Raw genomic sequence first — 18,737 nt, 5'->3', positions numbered from 1 at the left:
TAATAATCTTATTCTGTATTTTTTTTTCTAGAATATCTTTGGTGTCAGCGTCAGAGTAATAATGATGGCTGAAAAGTAATTTTGCTTTTCCAGCATCCTGAAAGCATTTGTGTAGATTAGTATTATTTCCTTCTTAAATGTCTGCTACAATTCACTGATGAAGTCATCTGGACTTGAAGTTTTTTCGTAAAATTATTTTAATCACATGCTAAATTCTTTAGTTCAAATAGAGCAATTAGCATATCTCTTCCTGATTGGGCTTTTGTAATTTGTTGTGTCTCTTAAAAAAACTGTGCATTTCATCTTACATGTTGGATTTACTGGCATAAAGTTGTCCATGATATTCCTTATCATTCTTATAATATCAGTAGAAAATGTAGTGATGCCACTACCCTGTTCCTGATGTTGATTAATTTGTGTCATCTTTTTTCTTCTTGATCCTTCTAGCTAAAAATATATCGGTTGTATTGTTTCCAATGACTTCCTCTGTTGTTGTATTTTTATTGTATTGATTTGTCCCAAAATTTTTTTTAATTCACCTTTGAATTTAACTTGCTCTTCTTTTTCTGGTTACTTAAAGTGGAAAGTGAGGTTGATAACTTAAGACCTTTCTTTCTAATACAGTCATTCAATTCAAGAAACTTCTTCCTATGTGCTATTCTAGTGTCATGCTGTGCATTTTATATGATGCCTTTTTATTTTCATTTTTAAAAATACTTTCTCATTTTCCTTGTGATTTATTCTTTGACCATTTGTTATTTAGATTATAAACATCTGAGGATTTTTCAGTGATCTTTGTCATTGATTTCTGCTTTAATTTTATGGTTGTCAGAGAACACACATTGTATGAATTGAATCCTTTCGAATTTATTTGGAGTTATTTTATGGGCCAGGATATTGTCCATTTTGGTATATGTTCCATGTACATTTTAGAAGAATGTATATTGTGTCATATGCAGGCAAACTATTCTGATTGTAAAGGAGGTTAATTTGATTGATAGTGTTTAAATTACTTATAAACTTAGAGCTTTTCAGGTCTTGATGAATGTCTTTATATTGATAAATCATTATAGAATGACATTTTTATCCATGGTCTCTGAAATCTACTTTATCTGATATTAATATAGCCATTCTCTTTTTTAATTTTTAAGCTATTATGTCTTCTGATTCGTATTAACATGGTAAATATTTTTTCATTATTTTATTGTTAACCTATTTGTATCTGCATTTGAAGTGTTATTCTTTCTTTCTTATGAGAGAGAGAGAGAGAGAGAGAGAGAGGGAGAAAGCATGAATGTGAGGTGCAGAGGGAGAGGGAGAGAGAATCTCAAGCAGACTCCACACTGAGTGCAGAGCCCAATGTGGGGCCCAATCTTATGACCCTGAGATCGCCACCTGAGCTGAAACCAAGAGTCAGTTGCTTAATCAACTGCTCCACCCAGGTGCCTCTGAAGTGTGATTCTTGTAGGTAGCATATAATTGGGTCAAAATAAGCATGCCCAAAAGCAAATTCTACTTTATCCATTCAAAATCTCTACATTAAATTTAGATCATTAACATTTAATGTGATTACTGATGTGGTTAGGGTCATATTTAACATTTTTCTATTTGTTTTCAATTTATCCCATCAGTTTTCTCTCTCCTTCTTCTACCTTCTCTTGGTTTAATTGAGTATTTTTTATGATTTCATTTGATCTGCTTTGTTACTTTATTAGCTATAACTTTGTTTTGTTATTTTTGTGGTTGCTTTAGACAACTAACCACAGTCTGTCTTCTAGTGAAATTATACCACTGTATGTACATATAAGAATCTAAAAATGACATACCTCCATTTTTCCCCTCCTAATCTTTTTGCTATTGATATCACATGGTTCAGTTTTACATATGTTGTAGTCCTATATTACATAGTATTACTTTTGTTTAAACAATTACATTTTAATAAGATTTAAATACTTTAAAAAACCTTATATTTTTATCCATGTAGTTTCCATCTCTGATGCTCTTCCTTTCTTTGCTTAGATACACCTTTCCATCTATTACCATTTTCCTTCTCTTTGTAGGACTACCCTTACTATTTCTTGTAGTGTGAGTCTACTGGTTGCATCCATTCAGCTTTTGTATATCTGAAAAAAAATCTTATCACCCTTTCAGCTTTCAAAGTTAGTTTTGCCAGGTATAGAATTCTAAGCAGTCTTTTAAAATTTTTTAAATATTTTTTAAATGTTGCTCCACTGTCTTATCACCTGCATTATTTCTGGCAAGAAATCTACTGTCATCCTTATCTTTGTTCTACTGTAAGTAAAATGTGTCTTTTCTACTCCACCCCTCCACCTGTTTCTAAGATTATCTCTTTATCAGTAGTTTTGAGCTGTCTGGACATGATGTGCTTTGATGTGATTTTCATCATATTTCTTGAATTGGGTTTGTTGGGTGTTTTGAAACTATGAGTTTACAGGTTTTATTAAACTTGAAAAAAATTTTGCTTATTATTTCTTCAAAATTTTTTCTGTCCAGCTTTCTCTCCCAATTATACATATATTAGGCCATTTGAAACTTCCACAGTTCACTGATACTGTTTTTTGTTTTTTATTATTATTTCCTTTCATTAGTGTGTTTCATTATTGTTATGTCTTCAAGTTCACTAATCTTTTCTTTTATAATGTCTAATATGCTACTGATCCCAACCTGTATATTTTTCATCTGTAATACTGTAGTTTTCATCTCTATTATAAGTATTTGGGTATATTTATATCTTCCATATATCTATTTAAAATTTGAACATATACAATAGAGACAGAATAATCATGTTCAAGTATTTGCTAATTCTAATATCTGTGTCAGTTCTGGGCTGATTTTGGACCAACTGATTTATCTCCCTATTATGAGGAGCATTTTCTTGCCTGGTTGTTTTTTATTGAATACCAGCCATTATATATTTTTTCTTGAAGGATGCTGGGTATTTTTGTATTCCTATAATGATTCTTAAGTTTTATTTTATGATTTTATGTTACTTAGCAATGATTAGACTTTTTTGGACCTTGCTTTTAAGATAAGTTAGGCAAAAATGCACTGTCTGTGGCTTATTAAGTCTCATTACTGAGGCAAAAGCTTCTAAGTACTGTAGCAAATGCCATGTGAATCTCCCATTCCACTTTGGCCAGAGGGAAAAGACATCATTCCCAGCACTGTGTGAGCACCAGGTACTATTTCTACTAATCCTTTTAAAGGGACCATGTGCTGGTGAGTATTCGGCTAATAATCAAGCAAGACCTTCTGCAGATCTTTGAAATTCTCTCTCTGTGGCTCTCTCCTCTATAGTATTTTATTCTGTGATCTCTAGTCACCTTAGTCCCCCTAGAGTCTCAGTTCTACATCCTCAATTCAAGGGCCCCACCAGGCTCTGTCCCCTTCCTGTGCTGAGGCCCAAAACTCTCTCAAGGCAGTAAGCTGCAGCAGTCATGTGGCTCACTCATTTGTTTCTTCTCTCTCAGAGATAACCGTCTTTTGTTGCCTAAAGTCTTTCAAACCGCTATTTCATGTATTTTGTCTACTTTTAAATTGTCTCATGCAGAAAAGTAAATACAGTCCCTGTTACTCAATCTCTGCTGGAAGTGAAAGTCTCTATTCCTGCTACTTTTGTTCATGAAAATGTCCATAAATAAAACAAATTAAGAAAAAAAAAAAGGAAAGAAAAAAGAAAAACTCCTTGAAAGAGTCTTCTCTGTTTCCATTTCATTCCTTCCTGGGTTTTCTCAAAACTACTCCAATCTCTTGTCGCAGGCATTGTGGAAATCATGCTCTTCATTGACCTCCAAAGCATGATTCTCTATCCTCCTTTCACTCACTCTCAGCTTGTAACCAGTTAATTGCTCCCTCCATCTTGAAACACGTTTTTTCCCCTTTCATATTCGAGATACACACATACTCTTTTGGTTTTGCTGCTATTAGCCTCTCTTTTGTTGGCTCCTCTTCCATTTTCCCACCTTTAAAGGTTGGAGCACCCCACAATCAGTCTTTAGGACTTATCTTTGTTTATTCGCACTCCTTCATTCATTCATTTCATTCAGTCCCAGGACACTGAATTTCATCTATATATTCACTTTTATTTCAACTCTGATTTCTTTCAGACTTATAGTTTTTTTACTTGACATTTTCATAAAGATTTTTTTTAATTTTTTTTTTTTATGATAGTCACAGAGAGAGAGAGAGGCAGAGACACAGGCAGAGGGAGAAGCAGGCTCCATGCACCGGGAGCCCGATGTGGGATTCAATCCCAGGTCTCCAGGATCGCACCCTGGGCCAAAGGCAGGCACCAAACCGCTGCGCCACCCAGGGATCCCAGACATTTTCATAAAGATTTTTAATAAATATCTAAAACTTAGCATGTCCAAAAACAAATTTTTGTCCCATAATCCACTCTTTCTCAGGGGTCCCCATCTCAGTAAATGGCAATAGTGTCCACTTAATCACCTCAGTCAAAATCTTTAATCACTGTTAATTTTTCTCTTTTGTTCACACTCCATATCCAATTCATCTGCAAAACCAGGGAATCATATCTTGAAAATTCAACCACTTCTTACCAATTCTATGCCTAATACCTGGTTCCAAGCTAATATTTTCCCTCACCTAGACTACTAAAGTAGCCTCTTAGCTGGTTTCTCTACAATATATTCTCTACAGTAAAGCCATTGTATTACTTTTAAAACATAAGTCATCCTACTTAGGTTTTTTTTTTTTTTTTTTCAGAAATTGATGAGTTGGTTCTAAAATTCATAGGGATTTAAAAAAACTTTAAATAGCCAAAAAAATCTTGAAAAGACTCACATTTCCTAATTTCAAAACCCACTACAGTGCTACAGTTTTCAAGCTTGTATGGTACTGGTACAAGGATAAACATATATTTCAGTAGAATACAGTAAGAATCCAGAAATAAACCCATGCATCCATGGTCAACTGATTTTTAACAATAGTAAGATCATTCAATGGGGGAAATAGCCTTTTAAACAAATTATTCTGGGGCAACTGGCTATCTACATACATAAGAGTGCATTTGAACCCTACCTCACATCATTTACAAAAACTAACTCAAAAAAAAAAAAAAACTAACTCAAAATGGTCAAAGATCTAAGTAAAGAGCTAAAACTATAAAACTCATATTAAAAGGAAACAGATATAAATCTTCATGTCCTTGGGGTAGGCAGTGTCTCCTTAGATAGGATAACTAAAGCACTAACAGTCAAAGAAAAAATAATTGGACTTAATCAAAATAAAAAACTCTTGTGTTTCAGTAGATACCATCAAGATAATAAAAGACAACCTGGATAGTACAAATGGGGGGGAAAATCTTCAGATCACATATCTGATAAAAGTCTAGTACTGAGAAAATATAAAGAGCTCTTATAACTGAACATAAAAATACACAATTCAATTTAGAAATGGAAAAAGTATTGTAGTAGACATTTCTCCAAAGAAAATATTTAGATGACTAATAAGCACATGAAAAGATGCTCAATTTCATTGATTATTAGGGAAATACAAATCAACACCACAACGGGATACCCCTAACACACACTACTAGATAGCTATCATCAAAAGACAGAAATTGGAACCCTCATATACTGCTGGTACAACTGCTGGGGAAATGGTCATGTAGTTCTTCAGAAGGATAAGTGTGGTGTTACTGCATATCCAGCAATTTCACTCCTGGCTACATATCTAGGAGAAACAAAAACACATATACACACAAAAATTTGTACACAAATGCTCATAGCAGCTCTATTCATAAGAGTCAAAAAGTGGAAACAACCCAGGTATCCATCAACAAATAAATGAACAAACAAAACAGAGTATGTCCATATAATAAAATGTTATTCAGCTATAAAAAGGAAAGAAGAATTGATGGATTCTACAACATGAACAAACCAGAAAATATGGTAAATAAGAAAGACACACAAAATACCACATGTTGTAAAATGCCATTTATCTGAAATGTTCAAAATCAGTAAATCCAGAAAGACAGAAGTACATTAGGCATTGAAAGGGACTGGGAAGAAGAAGAGGCAGTGGCTGCTAATGAGTACTCCTAAGATGTTTCTTTTGGGGATCACGAAATATTCTGGAATTACACAGCAGTGAAGGTTGCACAGTCCTCTGAATATATGAAAACCACCGAGTTGTACACTTTAAAAGAGTAAATTTTACTGTATATGAAATATATCTCAACTATATATATAAGCTAGATCTTGTTGCTCGCCCACATGAAACTCTCCAATGACTTTTCATCACACTTAAAATAAAATCCAAAGTCCTTACCCAGCGAGAGACCCTATGTGACCTGGCCTCTGGGCTCCTCTGCAATGTCTTCACACATATTCTTGCTATCTCTCATGTGTGCCAGCCGCTCTGCCCAAGCTGCTGCTCTTTGGCCCTATCCAGCTAAGGGACTTTGGACTTAATATGTCTTTTTTTTTTTTCCTGTCACAGTTTATATTTTATTTTTTTTAATAAATTAATTTTTATTGGTGTTCAATTTACCAACATACAGAATAACACCCAGTGCTCATCCCGTCAAGTGTCCCCCTCAGTGCCCGTCACCCATTCCCCCCCACCCCCCGCCCTCCTCCCCTGGACTTACTATGTCTTTGCTTGAAATATTCTTCTGCAAGAAGTGAGCATGGCCCCCTTCCTCGCTTTATTCCAGAACTTACTCGCTTTCTCTGTAACATCTTCCTGGGCCATCCTAGCTAAACTAATGGTACCATCATTTCCTAGCTCTTTACCTGAGATCATCTGCCTCCCCAGCACTTATCATCACCTGTCCTTATGGAATTTGTCCACTTGCTTAGTGTCTGTATCTCACTAGAATGTAAAGTTCATGAGGGAAGGGACTTTTCTTATCCCTTCTTGTTCTTTGTTGTATCCTCATACCTATTTTCCATGTCTAGGACCTAATAGATGCACATTACTTATTAAGTGAAATAATGAAGAGAATAATGTGCATAGCGGGGTGACAAAATATTTTAAATAAAAAATGACTTTAACTGCTTCTTCTTTCTGTGAGAGCATGGAATAATTCATATTAGTTAGAATACAAGGCTCACATTCACTTAAAATAGAAAAGGAAGAAAAGACTTAAAACTATAAAACCTTTGTCAGGAGGGTGGGAGGGAAGATGGTGGAAGAGGAGGGGATCTCATTTTATCTGGTCCTTTGAATTTAGCCTGATATCTATCAAATCATTCTGAACACCTATGAATTCAACCTGAGATGTAAGAAAAGAATTGCTGGAATTCTACAAATAGAAAAGTGACCATTTTTTGCAAGGTAGTAGATGGGAATCAGTGCACCTGAGGGGGATATATTGGAAGATAAACAGTGGGGCGGGGGAGCCTCCAAAAGCCAGCTACTAGGAAGTGATATCACCCCAGAGTGCAAAACAGGAACGGGTAAAAGGACTACAGCCAGTAAGTCCAGGAGTGGGCTCTCAGCACCGTTTGCCATTAACCAGGGCCCACGACATGATGAGATAACCACTCTCTGCACAGGGGCTGTGTAAGCAGCAGGCCCACAGGGACACACACCCCCCTTCCTCTTCCTGGAGAGGATCAGCATGGGTGCCCATCACAGGAGTCTGCAGAGTTTGGCACACACAAAAGTGAAGACTGCCTCCAAAGATGAAGAGGGGGCCTCCATCTTTCAGCTCTGGGGCTGGAGATTGGGGCACCACCATTTTTATTTTCATCCTCTAAACCATCCCAAAAAGCCTTCAGGGAACAAAAGCCACATAGTGCAACCAGAAGCAGTTCACATTAAGCCCAGCCCCTAGGCAAGGGGTGGAGCATCTCCACCCAGGCAAAGACACCTGAGAATCAGCGCAGCAAGAGCCTCGCCCAGAAGACCAGCTGGAAGAACAGGGGAACAGCAAGTTTATGGACCACACAGGACTGGAAAAATCCAGCGCTAGGGAAAAATAGTATCTAGAATTCTTGATGATTCTTTCATCTTTCTGTTTAAATTTTCCCATTCTTTTTTTCTCTTTCCTTTTCAGGTAGTTTCTTATTTTATCAACTGTTTGTTTTTAAGTCTTTTTTTAACTTTCATTTTTACATTTACATTTTATAGATATATTCTTCATTTTTGCCTTTCACTATATTTAATTATATATATATATATCTTTTTTTTTTCTTTCTTTCTTTACAATTTTGCGATTTAGTGTCTTCTAATACAGAGGCCAAAATATACCCAGGACCAAGTGGATCACCCTGTTTTGTCCACCTGGGAAATTATAACCTCTCTTTTTTCCCTTTTCTTTTTCTTTCTTTTTTGGTTTTTGAACTCTTTAGATTTGTCTAGTGTGTATTTTGCTTGGGTCATGGCTGGTATTTTTTATTTTGTTCTCTTGTTCACCCATTCTTTTCAGGGCAAAATGACTAGAAGGAGAAATTCACAACAAAAGAAAGAACCAGAAGTAATACCCTCTGCCACAGATCTAATCAATATGGATATAAGTAAAATGTCAGAGATGGAATTCAGGACAACAATTATAAAGTTAATAGCTGGGCTTGGAAAAAAACATAAAAGACACTAGAGAATCTGTTAGTGCAGAAATGAAAGCTAATTAGGCTAAAATTAAAAATATTTAGGAGTGCCTGGGTAGCTCAGTTGGTTAACCATCTGCCTTTGGCTCAGGCCATGATTCTAGGGCTCCGGGATCAAGACCCAAATTGGGTTCTGCACTAAGCAGGGAGTCTGCTTTTCCCTCTGCCCCTCCTCCTGCTCATGCTCTTTCTCTCTCACCTTTTCTCTCTCAAATAAATAAATAAAATCTTTTTAAAAATTTTATATGCTTTAGCCAAGATGTAATCTAAAATGGATGCTCTAACAACTAGGCTATATAAGGCAGAAAAGAGAGTCAGTGACATAGAAGACAAGATGATGGAAATGAAGGAAGCTGAGGAAAAGAGAAAAAAACAACTAATAGATCATGAGGGGAGACTTCAAGAAATCAGCAATACCATAAAGTGAAAAATATAGAACTATTGGTGTCCCAGGGGAATAAAAGGGGGGGGGGGCAGAAGGTATATTCGAGCAAAACATAGCTGAGAATGTCCCTAATCTGGGGAAGGAAACAGGCATTTAAGTCCAGGAGGCAGAGAGAATCCTCCTCAAAATCAATAAAAATAGAACTTCTCAACATATAATAGTGAAGTTTACAAATTTCAGGCATAAAGAGAAAATCCTGAAAGCAGCTCAAGACAAGAACTCCTTAGCCTATAGGGGTAGGAACATTAGACTAGCAGCAGACCTATCCACAGAAACCTGGCAGGCCAGAAAAGGCTGGCATGATATATTCAGAGTACTAAATGAGAAAACATGCAGCCAAGAATACTTTATCCACCAAGGCTATCAATCAGAGTGGAAGGAGAGATAAAGAGCTTTTAGGACAAACAGAAACTAAAAGAATTTGTGACCACTAAACCAGCCCTGCAAGAAATATTAAAGGGGATCTTGTAAGTGAAGAGAGAGCCCAAAGTAACATAGACTAGAAAGAAATAGAGACAATCCACAGAAACAGGGAATTTACAGGTGCTACAATGGCACTAAATTTGTATCTTTCAATAGTTACCCTAAATGTAAATGGGCTAAATGTTCCACTCAAAACACACAGGGTATCATATTGGACAAAAAAGCAAGACTCATCCTTATGCTGCATACAAGAGACTCATTTTGGACTTAAAGAAACATCCAGATTGAAAGTAAAAGGGTGGAGAACGATTCATCATGCTAATGGACATCAAAAGAAAGCTAGAGTAGCAATCCTCATATCAGAAAATTAGATTTTAAACCAAATACTGTAGTAAGAGATGAAGAGGACGCTATATCATACTTAAAGGGTCTATCCAACAAGAAGACTTAATAATTGTACTTATGCTTCTAACTTGGGAGCAGCCAATTATATAAACCAGTTAATAACAAAATTAAAGAAACACATTGATAATAAAACAATAATAGTAGGGACTTCAACACCCCACTCACAGCAATGGATAGATCCTCTAAGCAGAAGATCAACAAGAAAACAAGGGCTTTGAATGACACACTGTACCAGATGAACTTCACAGATAAATACAGAGCATTCTATCCTAAAGCAACAATACACAGTCTTCAGTGTACATGGATCATTCTCCAGAATAGATCACATACTGGGTCACAAATCAGGTCTCAACCAGTACCAAAAGACTAGGATTATTCCCTGCATATTTTCAGACCACATGCTTTGAAACTTGAACTCAATCACAAGAGGAATTTGGAAGGAACTCAAACACTTGGAGGTTAAAGAGCATCCTACTAAAGAATGAATGGGTCAACCAGGAAATTAAAGAAGAATTCTAAAAATTCATGGAAACAAACAAAAATGAAAACACAAGTGTTCAAAAACTTTGGGATATGGCAAAGGCAGTCCTAAGAGGGAAGTACATAGCAATGCAAGCCTTTTTTAAAAAATTAGAAAAGTCTTAGGGTGCCTAGGTGGCTCAGTCATTAAGCATCTGCCTTTGGCTCAGGTTATGATCTCAGGGTCATGAGATCAAGCCCCACATCAGGCTCCCTACTCAACAGAGTCTTTTCCCTCTGCCTCTGTGTGCTCTCTCTCTCTCTCAAATAAGTAAATGTTTTTTTAAAAAAGTAGAAAAGTCTCAAATACATAAGATAACCTTACACCTAAAGTAACTGGAGAAAAAAACAGCAAATAAAGGCCTAAACCAAACAGGAGAAGGGAAATAATAAGGATTAGAGTAGAAATCAATGAGATAGAAACCAAAAGAACACATCAATGAAACTACAAGCTGGTTCTTTGAAGGAATTAATAAGATCAGTAAACCCTTGGCCAAGAGAAAAGAGAAAGAACCCAAATTAATAAAATCATGAATGAAAGAGGAGAGATCGTGACCAACACCAAGGAATTAAAAAGATTTTAAGAACATATTACGAGCAACTATATGCCCACAAATTAGGCAAGCTGGGAGAAATGGATACATTCCTAGAAACTTATAAACTACCAAAACTGAAACAGGAGGAATAGAAAACCTGAACAGAACCATAACCAGCAAGGAAATTGAATCAGTAATCAAAAATCTCCTAACGAACAAGAGTCCAGGGCCAGATGGCTTCCCAGGGGAATTCTATGAAACGTTTAAAGAAAAACTAATACCTATTCTTCTGAAGCTGTTTCAAAAAAACAGAAATGGAAGGAAAACTTCCAAAGTCTTTTTATGAGGCCAGCATTACCTTGATCCCAATATCAGACAAACGCCCCATCAAAAAAGAGAATTACAACCAATATTCCTAATGAACATGGGTGACAAAATTCTTATCAAGATACTAGCCAATAGTACATTAACAGGATTATTCACCACAACCAAGTGGGATTTATTCCTGGGCTGCAAGGGTGGTTCGATATTCACAAATTGATCAACATAATACATTACACTAATAAAAGAAAGAACAAGAACTATATGATCTTCTCAACTGATACAGAAAAAGCATTTAAGAAAACACCACATCCTTTCTTGATTAAAACTGTCCACAGTGTAGGGCCAGAGGGAGCATATCTTAAAATAATAAAAGCCATCTACAAAAAGTCCACAGCAAATATTCTCAATGGGCAAAAACTGAGAGCTTTTCCTCTAAAGTTGGGACTACAACAGGGATGTCCACTCTCACCACTGTTGTTTAACATAGCACTAGAAGTCCTAGCCTCAGCAATCAGACAACAAAAAGAAACAAAAGGCATTCAAATCAGCAAAGAAGTCAAATTCTCACTCTTCACAGATGACATGATACTTTATGTGGAAAACCCAAAAGATTGTACCCCAAAAATTGCTAGAACTCATACAGGAATATAGCAACATGGTAGGATATAAAATCAATGCACAGAAATCACTTGCATTTTTATACACTAACAATGAGGCTGAAGAAGGAGAAATTAAAGAATTGATCCCATTTACAATGACATCAAAAACCATAAGATACTTAGGAATAAACCTAACCAAAGATGTAAAGGATCTTTGGATCTCTAATAACTACAGAACACTAATGAAAGAAATTGAAGAAGACACAATGAAATGGAAAAACATTCCATGATCATGGATTGGAAGAATAAATATTGTTAAAATGTCTATGCTACCCAGAGCAATTTACACATTCAAAGTAATCCTTATCAAAATGCCATCAACATTCTTCCCAGAGCTGGAACAAATAATCCTAAAATTTGTTTGGAACCAGAAAAGAGCTTGAATAGCCAAAGGAATTTTGAAAAACAAAATCAAAGCTGGGGGCATCACAATTCTGGACTTCAAGCTCTTGAATCTTGAAGCTCTTGATTACAATGCTGTAATCATCACCAAGACAGTATGGTATTGGCACAAAAACAGACACATAGATCAATGGAATAGAATAGAGAATCCAGAAAGGGATCCTCAAATCTATGGTCAACTAATCTTCAACAAAGCAGGAAAGAATACCTAATGAAAAAAGGACAGTTTCTTCAATAAACAGTTCTGGGAAAATTGGACAGCCACATGTAGAAGAATGAAACGGGAACATTTCTTCACACCATACACAAAAATAAATTCAAAATGGATGAAAGACCTAAATGTGAGACAGGAATCCATCAAAATCCTAGGGGAGAACACAGGCAGCAACCTCTGTGACCTCAGCCACAGCAACTTCTTGCTAGACATATCTCCAAAGGTAAGGGAAACAAAGGCAAAAATGAGCTATTGGGACTTCATCAAACAAAAAGCTTCTGCACAGCAAAGGAAACAAATCAACAAAACTAAAAGGTAACCTATGGAGTAGGAGAAGATATTTGCAAATGACATATCAGATAAAGGGCTAGCATCCAAGATCTCTAAAGAACTTATCAAACTCAACACCCAAAAAACAATCCAGTCAAGAAATGGGCAGAAGACATGAACAGATACTTTTCCAAAGAAGACCTGCAATGGCCAACAACTATGTGAAAAAATGCTCCACGTTATTTGGCATCAGGGAAATACAAATCGATACCACCTCACACCAGTCAGAATGGCTAAAATTAACAAGACAGGAACAACAAATGTGGGCAAGGATGTGATGAAAGGGAAACTCTCTTACATTTTGATAGGAATATAAGCTGGTACAACCATGCTGGAAAGTGGTGTGGAGGTCCTCAAAAAGCTAAAAATAGAGCTACTATATGAGCCAGCAGTTGCACTACTAGGTATTTACCCCAAAGATACAAATGTATCTGCACCCCAAAGTTTACAGTAACAATGATGTCCACAATAGCCAAAGTATGAAAAGAGCCCAGATGTCTATCAATAGATGAACGGATAAAGAAGGTGTGTGTGTGTATATATATATATACACACACAATGGAATATTACTCAGCCATCAGAAAGGATGAATACTTATCATTTACATCCATGTGGATGGAAGTGGAGGGTATTATGCTGAGCAAAATAAGTCAGTCAGAGAAAGACCATTATCATATGGTTTCACTCATGTGGAATATAAGAAACAGCACAGAGGACGATAGGGGAAGGGATGGAAAACTGAATGGGAAGTCATCAGAGAGGGGGAAAACCATGAGAGATTCTTAACTCTGGGAAACAAACTGAGAGTTGCTGGAGTGGTGGTGGGTGGTCACTGGGTGATGGGCATTAAGGAGGGCACATAATGGGATGAGCACTTGGGTGTTATATGCAACTGATGAATTACTGAACTCTTCACCTGAAACTAATGATGTACTCTTATGTTGGCTGATTGAATCTAAATTAAAAAAACAAACAAACCTTTGTCAGTGCTAAGGGTAGATGACCTAATTCAAGACTCTTGGTTAGCAGGTCACATTAATATGATTTTGGATACACAAAGGTAAAGTCCAAAGCTGAGATGGGCATGTAAGGGTAAACTGCTCTATATGACAAAGAATGTAATCTATATGACAGAGAATGTAAATCATGCCAAGGTTTTGATACACTTGTCTTAAGATATTAATGATACACTTCAAAAACACTGATAAGAAGTGTCCAGATTCTCAGATGTTTGTTGGGTGAATTTTGTTTAGTTGTGTGTATTTTTTTTTCAGTGAATGTCTGGCACATTGCAATCCTCAAACATGTGGTTATCTTTGTTGTATTGGCATATTCAGTGACTTGTACATTCAGCGGCAGCATTTAAGCAAGTTTTATCAGTAAGCAATATTTTCAGTTAAATAAACGTTTCAAAAAATCACATAAGAATGGATTTAAACTTGCTGAATGTAAAGATTGAACTTCAAGTCACTGTAGCTTTAGTAATTGCTTATTGTATTAGTTTAGATACTAGCACTGCATGTGCTGTGCATATTCTGATTTTATTAATATAAAAAGTTGAACTGCACAGTCAAAAAAAATGTAATTTCCTTGGAGAGCCTGAAGAAAAAGAGGCCCAAGAAATAAAAACTGGAGCTCCACATAAGTGAGAAATGTAAAAGGAGCCATGCTACATGGGAGGAGGCAAGAGTTGGAGAATAAGACGTCTGGTAAGAATCTGGCAAGATAAAGCACAGAGTCTCTCCATGGAGGCTGAGAGAGAAAGAGCAAGTTTGGTGAGAACAAGAACTCAGAGCCGGGGGTGAGGGTGCCCCTGGAAAATGGCAGAAATCTTGGGAACTTGACCCCAATTTAATAAAAAAGTGACCACGACTGTCATATCTCAGGAATGAAAGAACAGTGAATAAATCCAACCTTCATTGTCCTCCTTTCCATCTTTTAAGAATGATAGAAATAAATAAAGTGTCTTCTTGGAAACACACACACAAACATGATTTGATGTGAACCGTGCCCCCTGGGGTTGTGCAGTGAAAGGCAGGAGGCCTTTCAGTGTCACTAGCAGAAGTGAGGCTTCCAACTCCACTGAATGCTTCGATGATCAGAGAGGATGCAGATGTGCACATCCCACCATTAAAACGAAACAAAGTCAAATAAGTGCTGGAGTCTTACTCAATTTTATCCTAGACTATTCCTATTAGGGGAGGATTTATTAAGATAGTCTATTGTCTTGGATAGGACACCAATTAGTCTTCATTTGACATTGAATTACATTGACACTCAATTACTCTTCGTTAAAAAATAATAAACCTGAAAGTACTGTTTTAATTCTTTGTTATCAACATGCCTACAACAAAATACACAGGAGAGCAAAGAGTAATTCTATTTAAATCGGTGTGTATATTTTTTTCCACTCGGGAAACAGAGCACAGAACAGCGATCCTTTTATGACCACACCTAGCATTTAGATATGAAGTTATCTTGTAATCTTGAAGTGAGGTCAAGGTGACCACTGTGACTCAACCAAGTCCAGCCATCCTGAATTGGAGGACACTCAAAAAATGCTACTCCAATTTGTACAGTCCTATCTACATGAAGAATTAACTGGCCTTGGGTCAACACAAGAAGTGCTGAAAGCATCTATCATTCTGAAACATGGCTTTCTCTTCCATCTATTTCTTATAACAACAGAACAAAGCAGAAATCAAGCAGCAAAAACATAGCTCAAATGCTGCAGCCAACTTTTTTTTTTTTTCACATTCTGCCCACACCTTAAATAAACATGAAACATCATAACGAGCTGCAGTCAGATACTACAGGAAACGGCAAGGCCAGAAGAAAAACCTCCAACATCCGGCCTTCATCTGACTTCTACACGAAATCTACTTTTGCTTCATGACTAGAAATGTTGCCTTGCAAAAAGTTAAAATCAGACATGATGTCACAGAATGACCAGGTCCACGCTATCTTTCTCAAAATTAGTATTTTTTCTGAAAATCACCTAGCACACATATCGAGGGAAAAAAATTATGATGTTTTATCAGAGGAGGCCAAAACTAAACTAAGCTAAACATGCGGTTTTGTATCACTATTGCCAGACACAACACATGGACAGGGTTCAACATGAGTGTACATTCCTTTGGATATTTTCTTAAATGCCTGTTAGCTATATGTGGCAATAATTATAGTGGAGCTGGGTCAGGGTATTTATAAAGCTTTGTTGGGACCTAACATCTCTTTTGTTGTCCAGAGCAACAACCTCAGGAGAAAACAAAAGAATCCTGGTGAGCAGAACATCGGCAGCAAGGAGTGCACATTTTCTTTCATGTATCCGTAGGACACAAATGAATGGGGCCTGTGACCTGGAGCCAACTAGCCCTGGCACTTAAAATGGCAGCTTGGGGGCAAACTGAAAGGTTTGGTGTCAAATCTGTTTTCTGGGCTACGTAGGATGAGAGATTTTCATTCTGTTTGGCGACTCAATAAAAAGACCTTGAACCAAACTGCCTGCAGAGCCCAAACTTGTGTATTAACTATCAATTCTGACTTTTGCATGCCAATCTCACAAGGCTTTTAACTTTTTTGATTCTGATCATTTTACTTTTAGTCTACTTCAATGATTTTTTTTTTTTGAGATTTTATTTGAGAGAGAGAGAGAGAGGAGAGCAAGGATGAGAGAGAGTGAGCATGTGTGGGGGGGGGGGAGGAGGGATGAGAGGGAAAAGAAGGCTCCTCGCTGATCAGAGAGCCCGATGCAGGACCCAGGGTCATGACCTGGGCCCAAGGCACATGCTTAAGAAACTGAGCCACTCGGGCACCCCTACTTCAATGATTGTTTTTTTTTTTTTTAAGATTTTATTAATCCATGAGAGACACACAGAGAGAGGCAGAGACACAGGCAGAGGGAGAAGCAGGCTCCCTGCAGGCAGCCTGTTGCAGAATTCGAATCCAGGACCGCGGGATCATGACCTGAGCCCAAGGCAGGTGCTCAACCGCTGAGCCACCTGGGCGTCCCTATTTCAAGGATCCTTATTAACACCCACACTTTGATACTGAATAATGACCAGAATGACAACAGCTGCCTCTTAATAAATGCTCACTACACGGGCAGCCCGGGTGGCTCAGCGGTTCAGCGCCACCTTCAGCCCAGGGTGCGATCCTGGAGACCTGGGATCAAGTCCCACGTCGGGCTCCCTGCATGGGGCCTGCTTCTCCCTCCGCCTGTGTCTCTGCCTCTCTCTCTCTCTCTCTGTATCTCTCATGAATAAATAAATAAAATCTTTAAAAAAAAAAATGCTCACTACGCGCCAGGCCCTATACACGTCAACTCTTCCTAACTGGAACAACTCTACGTAGTAAATATTATTCTCCCAGCTTACAGATGAGGAAACTGAGGCGCGGAGAGGTCAGAGAGAACCTGCCCAAAGCCACACCGCTACTAGGGTGGGTGCAGCCAGTGCGCACCCAAGCGACCTCCTCCACCTCGTCCACAGCAAACGGAAACTCCTCCCATCTTTCCTCCCATCTGCTGTCCTTCCACCTGGCTCCCGGTGACACTGTGGAGGGAGACCTGGGGATGACGCTGCTCGCCGTACCCACCACCAGGGTACCGGGTGTGCGGCCTCTCAGATGCCCCGAGAGCCTCACCGGGGGACACCACAAAGCCCCCGCCCGGGGGAGCTTACTACCTTCCGGGAAGACGAGCAGCAGCAAGGCCGCCAACCACCTGCGCTGGTCCTGCCTGAAGGGAGCTGCAAAGGCGCATCTCCCGGTTCAGAAAAGCAAGGTCTGGGCGCACCATAAAGGCAGGCAGCAGCCGTATCTGCGCTGCACACCCGCCGCGTTTTTGTGACAGAAGGAAAAAAAAAAAGAGAGAAAAAAAAGCTACTCCCAAAGCTTTTCCAGGCGGCCCGCAGGCCCCGCCCACCCGAAACTTCCCTGACTGGCCGAGGACTGTTACCCAGGAAACGCCTGGGCAGGAAGTAGGGCCGCGCGGGCAGAGTCAGGTTGCATCCTGGGAGTTGTAGTCCGCGCTCAGGATGCGCAGGCGCAGGGGTGGAGGCGGCGCGGGGAGGGGGCACCCAGGAGCAAAGCCCCACGGGGATTGTAGTTTTGTTTTTGTTTTTTTCCATGAATCACACTCATGAAGGGCGTCCGAAAATCAGACCTTGCGCTTGGAGGACTTCTCGTTTCAGACGGCGAAGGTGCCCTCCGCGGGCTTGGTTTGGGAACCCGTGTGGGTCGCCCTGCATTCAGCTTGTAGACCTGACGTGGATTATGGTAGCCCCCAAGCGGAGAGAATGGGGCGCAGGGCGGGCCCCACAGTCTGCGTGCAAATGGGAATGTGCAACGATGAGAACATGCAGCGGGGTCAAGGGGAGGAAGACGCCACCAAACACTCAGAGAGAGGACGGACCTCAGTATCCACTTCCCGAATCAGAAGAACATTTTTTCCCCCAGAAATTGTGTAAAAAAGGATACAAAAAAATTATGTATTTGATACCCAGGCTAATGCAAGGATGGCACAGTTCTGGAAGGATATGCATCAAAACGTTAGGATTGTTTTTCTTTGGAATTACCTGTTTTTACACTTTTATGTGTTTTCTGAGTTGTTTACAGGGGCTAAGTATTCCTTTCTGGTAAAAGGTACTTCAAGTTTGAAAAAACTGTACAGAGCAAAGTTTTAGACATCCAGTATCCTTCCTTCCCCCTTCCTTTATTTATTCCTTTATTCCTTTATTTCTCCCCTCTTTCTTTTCCTTCATCTAAGAGGGAAAAAAAAAACTTTACAAATAGAGATGCCCTTCATGGAGCCCTTTCTCCTCTGCAGAGAAATACACACACATGTACACACACAGGCAAATGCACCTACGCACATTCATTCTG

At 38.5% G+C, this 18,737-nt stretch overlaps 1 long non-coding RNA gene across 1 annotated transcript in view; it reads right to left on the bottom strand.

The window, feature by feature from the left end:
- Nucleotides 1-17,845, bottom strand: part of LOC112934761 (uncharacterized) — a 44,941-nt gene extending 27,096 nt beyond the window's left edge. Inside the window, exon 1 of the long non-coding RNA XR_012002605.1 lies at nucleotides 17,540-17,845. This is a non-coding gene — a long non-coding RNA (uncharacterized lncRNA). The remainder of the gene's footprint in view (nucleotides 1-17,539) is intronic.
- Nucleotides 17,846-18,737: the final 892 nt, after the last annotated feature.

The sequence above is a fragment of the Vulpes vulpes genome, chromosome 7 (assembly GCF_048418805.1).
Source record: "Vulpes vulpes isolate BD-2025 chromosome 7, VulVul3, whole genome shotgun sequence".
Taxonomy (NCBI): domain Eukaryota; kingdom Metazoa; phylum Chordata; class Mammalia; order Carnivora; family Canidae; genus Vulpes; species Vulpes vulpes.
The sequence above is the reverse complement of the archived record's forward strand: the minus strand, read 5'-3'. Positions and strand labels throughout refer to the sequence as shown.